General features: G+C 42.2%; 1 protein-coding gene across 1 annotated transcript in view; it reads right to left on the bottom strand.

The window, feature by feature from the left end:
• LOC105805796 (engulfment and cell motility protein 1) overlaps positions 1 to 13,069 on the bottom strand; it is a 265,488-nt gene that overhangs the window by 88,102 nt on the left and 164,317 nt on the right. The window lies entirely within an intron of this gene.

Raw genomic sequence — 13,069 nt, 5'->3', positions numbered from 1 at the left:
GGAGAAAGGCTGGAGGCTGCAGACACCTGGCATGCTCGGTCAGCAAGGATGCTATGGATGGAATTGTGTCCTCCCCAAATTCCTGTGTTGAAGCCCTAACCCCCAGTACCTCAGTATGCAACTGTATTTGGAGACAGGTCTTTGAAAGAGGCAGTTACTTTAAAATTGAGGCCATGTGACTAGTGTCCTTATAAGAAGAAGAGACGCCAGGGATGTGAGATCACATGTAGAAGAGGCCGCAAGAGGGCAGCCATTTATGAGCCAAGAAGCGAGCTCTCAGGAGACATCAACCCTTTTGGTACCTTGATCTTGGACTTCGAGCCTTCAGAACCACGAGAAAATAAATTTCTGTTATTTAAGCCACCTGGTCTGCAGTATTTTGTTATGGCAGCCCTAGCCAACAAGACAAAGGAGGTCTCTGTGGCTGGAGTTGAAGGAGGGAGCAATAGGTAGAAGGACATGAAGACAGAGAGGCAGAACACTGCAGAGCCTGATGGGCCATGGCAAGGCTCTGGGCTTTTACTCTGAGTTAGATGGGAGCCACTGGAGGCTGTGAGCAGAGGAGTGACATGCTCTGACCAATTTTCAAAGGATCTCTCTGGCGTCTTGAAATTCTGGCTACCATGCTGAAAATAGACAAAGTGACCAATTAAGGAGGCTATTGCACTATTACAAGAGAGAGATTTGATGCACTGGATTACTGTAAAAGATTTATATGATCTGAAGAGAAAACAGTATAAGCACTGGATTACTATAATGGTGTAGAGGTGGGGTTCTGGGTATATTTTGAAAGTAGAGTTAACAGAATTTGCTGGTGGAGGTTTGCTGGTAACTAAGTCTTAACAGAATAAAGAGTAAGTAATCCACTGAGCCCAGAGATTTTAGTCACTGGGAGCGTCTATCAAGGTAACCCATATTCAGTGCCAGGAAACATCTAAACAGCAAAGTCTTGAGTAGGTTTAACCAAGCTTAACCCCAATGGAATATCCATTGCTAAAAGGATATTTGTAGCAAAATAACAATTAAGGAATTCAAACTATGGGGAAAAAAAGATGCCAAATCAGTAATCTAAGCTGCTACCTTAGGAAACTAGAAAAAAAAATTAAATCCAAAGTAAGCAGAAGAAAAGAAGTAATAAAAATTAGAGTAGAAATTGACCAAACTGAAAACTGGGAAACAATAGAGAAAAATCAATAAAATCAAAAGCTGGTTATTTGAAAATATCCATAAAAATGATAAATTTCTAGCCAGGCTAAACAAGGAAAGAAAAGAAAAAAGATAAATTATTAGCATCAAAAATGAAAGAGGAATCAATATTACAGATTCCATGGACATATTAAAGAAATATTATGACCAACTCTATGCTCACAAATTTGATAAGTTGGATGAAATGGGCCAATTCCTTTGAAGACACAATCTACCAGAACTCACACAAGGAGAAACAGACAATCTGAATAGACCAATCTCTATTAAAGGAATTGAATCAGTAATGAATAACCTTTCAAAATGAAAAGCATCAGGCCCAGACGGTTTAATCAGTGAATTTTATCAAACACTTTTATCAAACAATTTTATCAAACACGCAAGAAAATGATACCAATTTTCTATAACCTGTTCCAGAGGATAGAAGATAGAACTCATCCTATGAAGCCAGCATTACGCTGATACCAAAACCAAGCAAAGAGCTTATAAGAAAGAAAAAACTACAGACCAACAGCTCTCATGAGCATAAATGTAAAAATTCTCCATAAAATATTATCAAACAGAATCCAGCAAAGTATAAAAAGAATTATACACCACAACCAAATAGGATTTACTCTAGGTATGCAAGGCTCATTCAACATTCAAAAATCAATTAATGCAATCCATTGTATCAATAAGCTAAAGAAGAAAAGTCATGTAATGATATCCCTAGATATAGAAAAAACATTTGACAAAATCCAACACTCACTAATGGTAACAACTCTCAGCAAACTAAAAATAGAGCAGAAGTTCCACGACTTGGCAAAGAACATCTTCTTAAAATTTGGCAAACAACATCTACTTAAAACCTATAGCTAACATTATATTTAATGGTTAGAAACTTTCCCTTAGGATCAGGATCAAGGCTAGGATGTTCCTTCTCACCATTCTTATTTAACAGCTCACTAATAGTCCTAGCTAATGCAATAAGACAAGAAAATGAAATAAAAGGTATATGGATTAGGAAGGAAGAAATAAAACTGTTCACAGATTACATGCTTGTCTAGGCAGAAAATTCCAAAGAATTAACATGAACCCCCCCGGAACTAATAAGCAATTATAGCAAGGTTGCAGGATATTGGCTCATCAATTGTAACAAATGTACTACTCTAATGCAAGATTGTTATAGTTATAATAGTAATAGGGGAAACTTCGTGTGGGAGAAGGGAGAGATGAGATATATGGGAACCCTCTGTACTTTCTACTCAATTTTTTTCTGTAAACCTAAAACCGTTCTAAAATATTAAGTATATTAATTAAAAAGGAAAAAATGCAGAAAGGCCGATAACATCTCCTAACTCTGGACAAACAGAAAAGAGGGGATTCTGAGAAAACTTTCCCTCCCAAAGGAATAGGAAGAAGTGAGCTATAACTCTTTGAACTCCTGCATTGAAACATGGTACAGCAATTAGAGCAGAAAAGGGAGATGCAACAGCAAACCCCCAGCATAGCAGCTACTGAGTTTGTACAGTCATGGTAGAAAACACATATTTAAAGGCAGAAGCTTCATCAATTATAGCAGAAAGAAGGAGGGCATGTCACATAGCAGGTACTGTACTCAATGAATACGTATCTAACTAGCTTAGCAAGACATAAAAATGTACAATGTGTCCTGAATTTGGAAGACCAGGCTGAAGAAATGATAGGAAGATATTAACTGGGTCTAAGATAGAGAAACCACAAGAGCTCCTGTTGGCTAAGGTCTTGGCTAATCCTTTACTAAGGGTGTCAACCACACATGAGCCTGTAGCTTTTAACCTTATACTGCACACTGGACTTGGGTTTACAATGTGTCAACTGCATATAGTTTATTATACAGCTTGGTTTCATTTTTTTTTCCTCAACCAATCTTTCGCTGTTTTAAAGTCCCACCAAGTCTTTTTTTTCTTTTGAGACCTAGTGTCACTCTGTTGCCCGGGCTACAGTGACATGGCATCAGCCTGGCTCACAGCAACCTCAAACTCCTGGGCTCAAGAAATCCTTCTGCCTCAACCTCCTGAGTAGCTGAGACTACAGGCATGCGCCACCATGCCCGGCTAATTTTTTCAATATATTTTTAGTTGTCCAGCTAATTTCTTTCTATTTTTAGTAGAGACGGGGGTCTCGCTCTTGCTCAGACTGGTCTCGAACTCCTGGCCTCGAGCGATCCTCCCGCCTCGGCCTCCCAGAGTGCTAGGATTACAGGCATGAGCCACCGCGCCCGACCCACCATGTCTTAAAGTTTAAAAAACAACAATGAAACACCCACAACAAAACCTTTAGATAAAGCTAAGCAAAACTTTCTGAACCTAATGCTCAGCTTGAGGTGGTACCAAGGCAGACTGATCAGGTAACTACCAGTTTTTAGACCTGCTTCAGATTTCGGACACCTAGTCCAGTACCAAAAGAACACAGGTGAGCATCCCAGGTGGTGTGAACAGAGAGCACACACGCTGCTACATCCAGCAGTCTGCTAATGGACCCATGCAGAATCTGCCCTCCCTCCCTGGGATGATGGGTCTTTTGAGATAAAACCAAGCCCACATTTAACAATGATCTCATCCTGGGGCCTGAAGCATTCCATTCAAATCATTGGCTTTGGAACTCAGAAATTCTTCCTTCTAGCCCAATTAGTAAATCTAATCACATATATTCACATTCTCAAGGGGTCCCGATTATTTGGCAGTAACAGCTTGGTTATTCACAATCAATGAAATTAATGCCACTGTTTTTAAAACATGAAAAAAAACCTGTACATAAAAACAAGCCTACAAGCTGTGAACCTTGGTCAAAGAAAGAATAAAAATAAAAGCCAGGAACAAAGTATTTAAATAAATTATTAGACAAAGAATCATTTTTAAAGTCTCAACAAGGCTGTGCCTTGGGGTCCTTGTGATCCTAAACTGAATCCTTGTTCCACATCACCTAGAAGGAAAACGTCATTCAAATAAAAAACGTTCCTTTACATGAAACTGTGTGTTTAAATGGCAACATATAATTTTATTAAAAAAAAAAATTAGGAGCAATTGCTGCTGAAGCCGTTTCAGGGACAAGGGGAGGGGAAGATCTGTCAGTGCTATGGGAACAAAAAATGATGTGCTACCAGGCTTTATTCCAATCACTCGCTTCATAGTTGAGCTTAATTACACATTACACACTGTCCTGTAATTATTCGCTTGGGAAACTGCCAATTTCCCCCTTGAAATGTTAAAAGTCCCTTAATTTATTTTAAAGACTCAGCATTGCCTCCGCCAACACCCCCGCCTCAGTGCACATGGGCTACTTGGTTCTGGTTCGCTTTAAACGCAGGCTAGTGGGCAGTGAGGGATCCACTTCGTGGTCCGGGTCTTGGTACGGGGGCCTGAGTGTGCTCGGAGCTCCCAGAACACTGGCCCAGTGCAGTATAGTAAGATCTGATGCCTTTTTTGTCCCTTTACGATTCACAGCAGGAGAAACTGAGAAACATGCCTCTTCCTTTTCCTCAGTCTCAGGAGGTTGGGATTAAAGTCCTTCATTCTGAGCAAGGGAATAAACACCCAGCACAAGACAAAGCACCTGCTTTCCAGGAGTTTACAACAAGGATGGAAGACTGCACAGCAGCAAGTACTACTTTGTGGACTGGGAAAGGGAACAGTCAACACAAACTGATGGAGCCCCTTCCATGCGCTGGCGATGCGTTCGGAACTTCCCAAATGTCACCGCACGCTATCAGTATCAACGGCCACTCACTCAAGGGTCTTCAGGTACCAGGCAGATGAGTAGAACACAAGCAGGAGCCAGATTTAATGAAAGGAGTCTGGGGCTCCGAGTTAACTGGAGAGTAAGTGTGAACCCTGACTGAAGGCGATTCAAATCCCCTCCCTCTTAAAAATACTGGGCTAGTGGAGCAAAACACATCGATGGGACCCATTTGAACTGTGGCTACGACCTCCATAGGAAGCCATGTGCCCCTGAATGGCACAGGGTATGGACGATGAACACAGACTCTCTGGCCTTAAAATTCAGCTCTGGCACTTTCTTAGCTGTGTGACCATTGGGCAAACCACTTAACTTCTCTGCGTGTCAGTTTCCTCATCTGTAAAATGGACACGCTGAAAGTGTCAACCTCAGATGGGTGCCGTAACAAACTGATGAAAGTGTCTGCCTAGCTATGATCTCATAGCAAGCTCCAAAGATGTATTTGTTATTATAATTACGTTTATGCTCTCTGTTGCAGGAGAGAGAAATTGAAAGGAGTTTCCCCAAAATGGCTTTGAAGTTGACATGGACCCTGATGAGCAGAACAGAGAGAGCTACAGACTGGAAGAAGAGGGCGCAAGGGTGACCTTGCCTTCCCATGTCTGGGAGCACTGAAAGAAAGATTACAAATAATGTGTATTAAGTACTCAAAATACAGTGAGGGCTCAAAAGATGGCTGCTTTTTTCCTACTAGGTCATCTCATAGCATTTTCTTGAGGTTTTTGCTTCAAAAACTAGGCCTCTGCTATCCCAGTCGTGAGTCAGGGTCTAAATCACTATTTCTCCCAACTGTTTTTAAAAAGTATTGGTTGCTACATATGCATCATAAGGAAGAAGAACCTATTTAAAGGTTTTTCAATAGTGTAAACATACTTAAAATTTTTCATCTGTTAAAAAAATGACTATAATGAAAGAACTTTGAAAAAACAATTCTTAGGTAGAAATATCCATGTTTATCCACAGTCTCATTTACTTGACATATTATAAATATTTCTCTTCTGATTTGGTATAATGTTAGGAACATAGATATGTTCTGGCTTACAAGTGCATGCAGCCATTGTAATTCATCTTATTTTTAAAGGCATTTCTATTTTACCCCTCTCAGGAAATTCATTTTCTTCTCTAAAAGTCACCACTATGCAAAGATTTCCCAACTAGATGAAATGTAGTTCATAAATTATGAGGGATGCTGAACAAGAATTGCAGGGTTTGTCACCAAATCGTATACATTAATTATGTGATTTTTTTTTTTGTACACCAATTATACCTCAATAAAGGTCGGAAAATATTGCAGGATATGTAAAGAACAAGCAGCTCCCAGGATTTACTTTTCATTTTTTTTTTTTTTGTCTGTCTTGGAAGCCTCAAGATTTTATAAATTCTGTTGGATAACAGCTTTGTTGGGTAAGATTTCATAAATTAGTTGGGTAGCAGCTTAATTAAGAAAGCATTTTATATATGACATAGCACCACACCAAATCAAACAGAGAGAAGGAGTCAGGTTTGTTCTAATCCATATTGACCACTCACCAGAATGGTTCTCTAAGAAGTAGTGCCATTGTTTAAAATTAGGTCACTGGGAAAGGAAGCAAGTCCTAAGTGATTTTGATATATAGTTAAACAGCATAATAATTTATAAAATGGTGCGGTATTTACCTGCTCAATATATTTTGAAAAACTACAAAGAAGTATCAAGCAAAGTTTTTATAACTCGATAGATGTGCCCAGCGTAGGTCACATGTAAAAATCCCAAAGGAAAGGAGGAATCCCCCACGTAAACAACAAACAAACAAACAAACAAACAACTGCTGTCCTCACTTGCTTGCTTTTCTATTTCTGGTCTTTATGAACCATTACCTGCCTTTCCTTTTCACCACCAGGTCCACTGGGGAAGGCACTAGCCAGGCACATAGTAAGCATTTGATAATATTTCCTGGAAAAGGCCGGGTGCAGTAGCTCGCGCCTGTAATCCTAGCACTCTGGGAGGCTGAGGCAGGAGGATCACTTGAGCTCAGGAGTTTGAGACCAGCCTGATCAAGAGAGAAACCTTGTCTCCACAAAAAATATAAAAATTATCTGGACTTGGTGGCATGTGCCTACAGTCCCAGCTACTTGGGAGGCTGAGGCAGGAGGATTGCTCAAGCCCAGGAGTTGGAGGTTGCAGTGAGCTACGATGATGCCACTGCACTCTACCCAGGGGACAGAGCAAAACTCTGTCAATGAATGAATGAATGTGAATGTTAAAGGGATTTTTCTTCCTTTAGTTAGATGCTTTGTAGCATCTAAGAAGATGGACTGTTTCTGTTTTCTGTGTGTATTTTTTTTCCTCTGAAATAAATGCAAGCGATAATAGAAACATCTCATTTGCATGCACTTGGCTTTTACTGTTGCACATTAAAAGTTTATCTAATGTTTTTAAGGGCCTGAGATTAATGCACAGTATGCCTCTGTCTGGATGTAATGCCTAGAAGGAGCCAGACAACTGGCAACAGGTTCTGAACATCTGAATCCTTCTGAACGTTACTTCTTGTATCGCTACTCCGACCACATGTGAAATCTGGAAAGCTTTGCAAAGATACCTTCACTGGGCTTGCTTATTTCTTAAAATAATATCATTTGGGTGTCAATTCAGTGTTTGGTAACATGTTGTTATGTCGGAAAGAGACAGCCTTGATCTTCAAAGGATTTGCAAACTAATAAAGACAGTGGAGATACCGTATGTGAGGTTTGTGATAAAATGGAGAGGGAAGGTGCAGCCTCTTTCACTTTCAGAAACGGCCCTGACTACGCTAGATTTGGGAAGACACTAACGGAATATGACCACTGGTTTGCTGGTCCTGTTGTCTTTCCGTATCTTCTAATCATTCTCTCCTTCACTCTCTCCCCTTTCCCTCCATGTTAAGAAGGATAGCATGGTTGTACCCACCATACTCCAAGCCTGGGCATAAGAGGCTGCAGAACTGGAAAGAACTTGAGATTTGGAGTCCAAAGATGAGTTCAAATTCCCCTTGTCTATTGGCTGTTTGACAGAGCAGAACTCTCTGCACCTCTCTAAGTCCCAGCTCCTGAATCCATAAAACGGTGATGAGCGCATTTATCTCCTAGGAGTTTCTTGAAGATTGAGCCAACCTGTGCGGCCTGTCTTGTATGTTACCTAGCTCGCAATAGCTATGCATTTTCTCTGATCAAATGGGAAGATGAATATTACCATGAAGAATTACTTCATCCTGAAACTGCTCTTTTTGTTAGTTGTAGCATTTTTCCTAAGTATTTTTTATTCTCCCAGTTCCACCTCAGACCTGGCTATCATGTGTTTGGGAGCCTTAGGTTTCCCTGTCATTACTTCCTGCTTTGTGGCTGAATCTTGGTTCCTATCTTGGTCTCCAGCACAGGTCTTGAGCCAAATGAAAATCAAGTCATTTGGGTTTCTCAGCAGTTCCTAGTGAATAACTAAATATACCAAGAACATAGGCTGTAAGTGCAAAGGTTTTATAATCCAATGGAGACACTAAACTTCCTTCTTCCAAGGCACTGAGAATTGTCATTCTAGGGAGGAAAAAAGAGATGTGAAACAAAAACAAAACATACAACATGCTCCACTCCATACTATAATATTATCCTGTCTCCAAAATAATGACAGCAGGATCATAAGATTGAGCCAAGCACTGCCCTCCACCAGTCTCCTCATAGCGAGGGCCCAGTGCAGCTCCCATGGAGTTTAGAGTTGAGGGGGAAGCATCTCCAGCAAAGTGAAAGCAATTATGCCCAGAGTAAATAAGGCTCAGAAGTCAGAAATCATGCTATGCCTCCAGATTTTACTCCATGCACAGTGGGATGCTCGGATTTGCAATTCCTCCTCATGTTCTGTGCCCGTCCAAGTGTCGGGTAATTCAATTACAGCCACCGCTTTCATTACTACACAGTTACAAAAGTTTATTCAAATATGACATGAGAAACCACTCCATCCGTCACAAAATTCATGTGGCAAAGATACACGTTTATAACTTTTGTAAGGAACAAAGGCCATGCATGATTCTCAGATAATAAAAAAACAATTGATCATCGGCAAGAGACCATTTAAACAAGAATTAGTCTTTACTCATGTAATTAACAAGAAATTGTTAAAAGCCATTGTGTGCTGGGCACTATGCCAGTGGCTAGAATATAAACGATCCATGGTGCCTGTTCACAAGGAGTTGACAATCAACTAGGGGAGAAGGAAGGTAAAGACATTTAAAGCTATAAAATGTTCTAGGAATTAAACCGTAAGTGTGTACAAGAGAGTGGATGGAGTCGGCCAGGTAGAGGCGCAGGAAGTCTTCAGAGAGAAAATGACCTTTCCCATGAGGGTTGTCCAACAGGCAGATGGTGGGACAGGCACTTGGGCGAAATCAGGCATGGGAGCAAAGACACAGCGGTGGGGACGTGCTTGTGGCATACCGTCATTTTGTATGGACCAGGCTACCATGGCAGTGGGAGGATGGAGAAGAGAGAAAGGGGAGTGGGCAGCAAGAGATAAAGCCCCAGAGACAGGCTGTGGGCCAGGGGTGCTCCCCAAGGCATCCTGCACTATGTTTAGAAGATTGTTCTAGCAGTCAGCGTGGGAAGTGGATTTGAAGGTACCAGGTTTTCGCAGGGAGGCTGTTAAGATAACATTGCAACAATACAGATGAATGGATTGGAGGGAACAAGAGATGCTCGAGGAGGTAGAACATAGGCAATGTGTTGTCTTCATGGGTCTGAGATCTGCCACCCGGATCTCACTGCCTACCACACAGCCCCCCCAAACAGACGTTCCAAGTGCATATAAGTCTGGATGCTCCAAATGCCTGTCCCCTGGCAGACCTGGATTATCTGTTTCCTTAATAACACCACATCCACCATCCTTCAAGCCAGAAATTGCCCTCTTCCTCGGAGAGGGTGGTCCAGTGTGTTTTAGCTCCAAAGTAATTCATTCAACCTGCTTCTCTACATTGCCACTCCCACCACCCTAGGTCAGGGTACCTTCATTTCTCTTTAATTTCCCAAATTTTATTTTTGCTTCTAGTTTTGATTTCTCGCATTGGTTTACTAGTGGGAGAGTGGTTTTTCTAAAATTAATTCTCATCATCTTTACTTAAAACACTTCAAAAATTCTTCACTGCCTTTAGGTCCAAATAAACCCTTTAAAATGGCTTAAATGTCCCCAGTGAACTAGCCCACATCTGACTCTCAAGCCATGAAGGCATTTGTCACTCCCCGTCTCGGCCATCCTATGACGACGGTCTGTCTCTCTGAACAGGGCACACACAGCCGTTGAGCCTTTGCTCACGAGGTGCCCTCCTCGTGCAATGCTCTCCCCACATTCTCCCCTTCCCCTGGTTAACCAGTACTATCAATGCTCTGAGCCCAGATGCCACTTCCTAAGAAGGTTTCCTGACATGACCCCCACATCTGTGTTGGCAACTCTCCTCGGAGCACCCCGTGTCCCCCTCCCCAATTGAGACACGTGCCAAGTGACTTGAAAACTGCCTGGTATTTGTCTCTTCACCCCCCTCCCCACACACACACACACCGCCACCCCTCCTTTCCATCTCCAGACAGTGAATCGCCAAGCATCAGAACCCCTGAGCACCTTGTTCCTTGAGGACACCCCACCCCCTGGGCACTGCTGGGCATGGGATAGTCACTCAGGAAGCACGTGCAGCCTGCTCAGCTGGGAAGAGCAAAGCTGCACAGGCAGGCAGGCAGAAGAGAAACCCACTAGGGGGACGAAGAGCGATGGTCTAGGAGAGAACCAGGACATACAGCACCGGCTGCAGGGGCAAGAAGGGAGGACTGGTCACTGGAAACACTGCCAGGTGTCCGGGACAGGGCAGATGAGATGAAGGATGGCGAGAATGGCCTGCATTGGGCAGGACAGCTTCCGGAAAGCGATGGATAGATGTCTTGGTGGAGGGTGTTGAAAAGGGAGTGGCAGCTGAGCGAGAACATAGGCAAGGGGACAACTTGGAACACACGGGTACCTGGTGTGATACCTGGGTGTGGGGGGGCACAATTCCTTCACAGAAGAAGACAATTGTGTGTGTGTGAGACAATTCCTTTACAAAAGATCTCAACCATAAATCTAACTGGCAAAGAAGGTGAATGGTCAGGCTACATTAAGCTACGAAATAAGCATCTATCAAATGAAATACATAAATAATAAATGCATAATTGAATTCATATGGGAAATTTACATCATCAAAAAATGCAGATTTTATTGAAACTTAAAATGAGTCCTTCATTAGGTTTCAGAAGAGACCACTCAGTTCATGGATCAAAATTCAATCAGCTGTCCACCATCCTATTTTCACTCTACAGCACTACTGCACTGTCACTGAGATACCTATTTTCATACTCACCCCAAAACTTCCCTGCAGAAAGCCTCAGACTTTATAAATGATCCACTAACCCCATCCGTTCATGGAAATAACTTTAGTTTTCTATCTAGTAAATGCCCCGAAGTCAGATGAGACACAGGAAAAAACCAGGGATAAAGATATCTGAGATATAGAAATGTCTAACCGATGATGAAAAGTGCATGTGGACACAAAATAGCCACATTTATCTTTACAAATAGGTTTGTCTTTTAAGCCCCTATCAGATATAAAGTTCTGTCAGGTTGCCATGGTATCAATTTCACAACGTTTGCGGCGGTCCCAACCGATTTGGCACCAGGAACAGGTTTCATGGAAAACACTTTCCACAGACTGGAGTCGGGGGAGCACAGCTCAAGCGGTGATGCCAGAGATGGGGAGCAGCTGTAAATACAGGTGAAGCTTCCCTCCCTCTTCCACTACAGCTCCCTGGTTCCTAAGTTTCATGGAAAAAGGACGGGGGCCGGGGTGGAGGTTGGGGACCGCAGGTTTGGAGAATGCATTAAGGAGAATAGGCTTCAAACACAAAATTACTTTTCATGAGACATATGTTTCTTATGCAATTAACAATACATTCAGCATCAATGAATGCTGCATCTGCATTTCAGAAACATTCATCTGCAAACATTAATCAGTTAATGGTAAATTCAATTTCTACGTGGCTTCTATTTTCATACTCAACCCTTCAAGGCTATACAACACGGCATCTCAAAAATATTAATTTACTTACTAGGAATATGGATTACATTCCTTGAAAACATTTGTATAATAAACATATACACACATAAGTGAAATCAAAGCTTTATGAAAAAATAATTTTCTTATGGAGGACTGCATTTCTGACCAAACACCTGATCCCAAACCTTTCAAAGAAATAACCATAAAATCCTCTATGTAATCAAATTACAAATATGATTAATAATAACATTTCAGAATAGGTCAAAGCTTCCCAAATTGCATGTACATTAAAACACATAACTTAAAAATATTTTGCCTACAGAGAGCTCAGAGATCTGGCATGGCTTTATTTAAGGGGGCCACTGCTGGGTGGTACAATTTTTCATAGTGCGGATTGTCCCATAGATTACAGGTCTGGCCAGTAGCATCCCGCTAGGCATGGTGACAACCAAAGAAACATGCCTGCACATTTCCAAATGCCCTCTAGGGGAATGAATACTGTTCCAGCTGAGGACCAGTCAGTCTCCCTTGCTTATACAGAAACTTAAGCCCAGACAAAAGGAACTGCCCACGTGTGTATCACTGGATAAAAGACAGTGCCCAGGTCTCAAACCCAGGTTTCCAGGAAGCCAGTACCACTGAGAATCCAGGAGAGAACATCCTGGGTCTATCTCATGCTGAATGAATCTGAGCTTTTCCCCCTGAGGACGGGGAGAGGCGTCAGCACAAATCTGGGGCTGTAACTGAGCAACCCTCATGAATGAGCCTTTTAAGTCTGCAGTCCCACCCCCCAGTCCGAGCCCTGTTAGGAAACAGGCTGCGTATCACCTCCTGAGCTCTGCACCACCTCTCCCCAACCCACAACACCCCCCACCTCAGTCCGTGGAAAAATTATCTTCCCTGAAATTGGTCCCTGGTGCCAAAAAGGTTGGGGGCCACTGTTCTACGTCACTTTGCCTCAGCTTCTCATTCATTCACACTGTGTCTTCTCCACGCTGGCACGGTCCCATCAGCAGGTGGCATCTTCTATTTCA

Source organism: Propithecus coquereli, unplaced genomic scaffold (assembly GCF_000956105.1).
Source record: "Propithecus coquereli isolate 6110/MARCELLA unplaced genomic scaffold, Pcoq_1.0 Scaffold134, whole genome shotgun sequence".
NCBI classification, from domain to species: Eukaryota; Metazoa; Chordata; class Mammalia; order Primates; family Indriidae; genus Propithecus; species Propithecus coquereli.
This window is presented reverse-complemented; position numbering and strand designations above follow the sequence as displayed.